Source organism: Cryptomeria japonica, chromosome 9 (genome assembly GCF_030272615.1).
Source record: "Cryptomeria japonica chromosome 9, Sugi_1.0, whole genome shotgun sequence".
NCBI classification, from domain to species: domain Eukaryota; kingdom Viridiplantae; phylum Streptophyta; class Pinopsida; order Cupressales; family Cupressaceae; genus Cryptomeria; species Cryptomeria japonica.
In genome coordinates, this window is record NC_081413.1 from 695,881,760 (window position 1) to 695,885,919 (window position 4,160).

Below are 4,160 nucleotides of genomic sequence, written 5' to 3' on the forward strand. Positions count from 1 at the left end.
GCTGACAAAAACTCCTAGGAGCAATTCAAAAACCTGATCAACATACTCCTTTTTATACAAGTTGATTTTTCGGTCAGCTTTGTCCACCCCTTCTGCTAATTTTACTAAGTCCTTTGTGGTGTCACAAGTGGATTTGATGATAGGATTAGCCCTTGCTTCATCATAAGATACACAAATAAGCTCCAAGTCTTGCTCTCTAGGCTTCCACTTGTCAAAAATAGGTGTCAAAATGGCCTTATCTCCATTAAGCTCATTCCACATATCCAAAATCTTGCTTATGTTATTATACAATAGCGAGGCACTCATTGTATCTGCAAAACTTGAAATGGTAGCCCTTACTCTTTCCTCATACTTCTTTGCAGACAAGGCTTGCGCCTGTTTTAAATTCTCTAACTCTTGAGGAGTAATCTCAACCATTTGGGAGCTAGAAGGTGTTGGAGATGGTGGGAACTCAATGATGGTACTGGTAGGTGGAGGTCTTGCAGGAGAAGAGGAGATCATTAGTGTTGAAGACTCACCTTGATGGTATTGTCCTGTCAACTAGCTTTGCAACTTAGCAATGATGCTATCCTTACCTCTTACCTCCTCCTTAGCACTGTTATAAGCCTTCAAAATTGTTTCTAACTTGACTTGGAGGTCTTCTTTTTCCTTAGCCTCCCTTTTTGCAACCACAACACTAAATTTTGTAGTCTCTAACACAGTGCTATCAGCTTCTACCACCCCTGTGTTCTGCACTCTCTTCACTATCATTCCACCAAGGTAGTTTGACCTTGGGGTATCTTTACTTCTCTTATTCTCATCTCTCTTGAGAGACCACATGACAAGTGCAACATTATCTTTGCTAAAATTAATTCCCTCCATGGGCTTGGTTTCTATTCTCACTGCCTTCAGTACCAGTGCATATGCTATGTCCCACTTAGGGAGAATGAGCACTCTAGCTTGTGCCACCATATCTCTTCCTTGCTCAGGAGTGATGGTCTTAACTTCATCCATCATTTCTTGCTTTATTTCCTCCTCCACCAGAGCTGGATCTTTGTGAGGCTGCTCACCTTTTCTCTTCTCACATCTTGCATTGTATTTGTCTATATTTTGCTTCCATACAAACTGCATAAATGCCCCTGATGTAACAAATTTGTTGTCAGCCAAGAAGTCATCACTAGCCTATTTGATCACAGGATCCCACTCCTGGCCCTGAAATTCATTGGTAGTGATGTTCATTTCAGCAGCAAGGGGCTTTTCTAGTATTCCCTCTTCTACTTCATCATAAGTGTAGGCCATTTCCCCCAGACTGCCTAACTGTATCAGCTGCTCAGCTGCCGCCTTTTCATCTCCTATATGAATAGGGAATTAGTCCGGAGAGTACAAGGGTGTATCAGATTGTACTTCTTTTCCTACTCTCTACTTCTTTGGGCTCTCTTGGATGTCAATGACATCTTGTATCTTCCTCTTTCCTTTGGAGGTAGAGGGCTCCCCTGTGGTAGGCATCATCACACTATAATTAGATTTCTTGTGCAATGTATAGTCACCAGGAGGGATTGCTTTGGTGGAGGCAGACCTACTTAGAACCATTCTTGCCTTTTCAGGGTTGCTTTTAATCACATCCTCCCTCTTTTCTTTCAGAGTTTGCATTACATCCTCAAAGCAAACAATTAGGAACTGTATTTTCTCCTCAAAAGGGAAAAAGCTAGACAATGGGTCATAGGTGGCTTCAAACTGTTGACAAAATCTAAGGCTTTCTTATAAGCCACCCATTTTTCCTTCCTCAGCTCCTTCTCATCTAGATCAAACTCATTTCTAATGAGGTCTTCAGGAAACTGGAATTGATGGGGTCTACCTCTGCACACTGCTGTCTTTCTAAACATGCCATTGAAAAAGTCTTCTGGATCGGCACACCTGGATATTGCAGTTGACAAATGATAAGGTTTGAGAAAATCTTCAGAACAATTCCAACCTCCATTGGTTATTATAAATTGATGGGCTATAGTAATTGTAGGGAAAATAGTCCCTTGCCTGTCAGCTTTGCTTCTTGCACACTACCAATTTGTCTGAGAACTTCTCCAATTCCCACTTTGAGAGGGACTTGATAGGGCAATAAGAATGGAGTGTCTCTGTAACCAAAAACTCTGAAAACCGTGGAGACAAGGTATAAGTAGATATCACCCCAATTATGGACAATCTTTATACTTTCTGCAAATTCTTTTGGTCTAATAAATTCCAAAAGAACCTTAGGGATTCTTGGGTTTTCTGAGCAAAGGAGAGTCCTAATCTTTGATGCAAAATATTTATCAAATTTTAAGAAGTTGGCATCATCTCTGTTCCATGACATCACAGTGCTCCATAGTTGCATTGGCATCTTTTCTCCCTCTTTCTCTTTTATCAGGTCCAGTCCACTTGCAATGTAATCACCACCTTTGAACAAAAACAGATGCATAAGGAGTGAATACCATCCGAAAGGCCTATCCACCTTCCCATTTTTTATTCCTATCAACCCTCCATGGATAGCATCAGTAATAAAAGAAGCATAATCAAATGTTACTGCAAGAGAAGGATTCAAAATCTGAGCAATCATTAGCAAGTAGTGATTGGGCATATTTGCCTCAGCATCCTCTCCTAAAATCTGGCAAAGTGACCAATACATTCCCTTAGCCCTAACGGTGAACAGATTCAATGAGAAGGGCTCTTCAGTGTTGGGTCCTACAACTGTCAACCCACCTATCTTCACAAAAAATTCCTTAAGAGGCCCATTTCTAAGGTGGTTCCTCTGTGCACTGTATATTTGAGCTAATGATTTGAAGTTAATGGGTTCCAGAAAATTGGTAAACTCATTAAGCCCAAAAGCACTTCTAAATTCCTCATTATTGATTTCAATGAGGGCTTTCCCATTTATGTCCCTAATTCTCCTTGTGGCTGGATCATAGTTATGTGCAATTTGAGTCAATAGATCCATATCCATGAATAATCCTGGAACTACCAATTTCTCGACATCTAACTCCCAGATGCTATTCTGTGGGGCTGGAGAATTTCTCATTCCGAATCCAACTTTGAATAAAACCAACCCAGACAACCCAACCTATGGATCTCTCAACCAATTACCCTTATCATACAACCCTTCTCCTATCTTCAAGCGAGGAGCTCTAGGTACTAATTCTTTTACTTTTAATGCCTGATTGGTTGACAACGTCAATTGCTCAAGAAAATCATCACAAATGGCCCTCTCCTGATAATTAACTTTCCCAAAAAATTCTCTCTTAGGTGCCATTTTAAGATATGCAAGCAAGTAAAATACTACCCCCAACTGGTTTTGTAACAAATCAAGACCTTAATTAAAACACACCACAAAGAAATTGCCACACAAGAGTACAAGAAAACCTGTTTTTAGCTCGAAGGAATCCGCTCTGCAACTGAATTGACTTGCTCTGTATTTGAAGAAAATAGCTCTGTATCTGCTCTTCTACAACAATTCTTTTGAATGATACCTTTACTCAATCGACAGGAGATCATATATGGTACCCAAGGTCTTAATTGTGACATTGATACAACATGCTTCGACCATCCCGTCAGAATTGAATTCCTGAGAGAATTCAAATTTTTCGCCCCAACGGGTCACAACATTCTTGCACATTCTTTCCTTTCGCTCTTTCGCTATTTCACAAAGCATAATCTTCGGGCAATTTCATTAAACTAAATCACGCCAAGCGTCTGATCAAAAGAAACTTGATCGACCTTTACATTGACTTAACAGCCTTGCCTTCGCCCTTGCCTTCGCCCTGGGCCCCACCTCCTTTTCACCATTTTGCGGGCTTTATCCTTCGAGCACTTCTCCTTCATGAAGTTGCATCAGGTGTTAGATGGAACTCTAATTGCTCGGTGTTTAACTCTTACCGAAACCGTCGACATCTTCATTAACTGCACCTTTACGTTGACTGCTAGTGGTCTTTCGCTATTTTGCGAAGCATAAACAACTTTCAACTTCGGGCCACGAAACAACATGAAGCATTAGATCAGATCGGAGATGACCATCCTTTAAGGGAGACCTTTATGCTTGCTTTACTTATGCCACTTTCTCATTGGTTACTGACTCCACGTGGCACTCAACCATTAGCTTTAGAAAACCGTTTAAGCCTAGTTCAACGTCAGCCACGTGTCTCTCCCTTTTACCA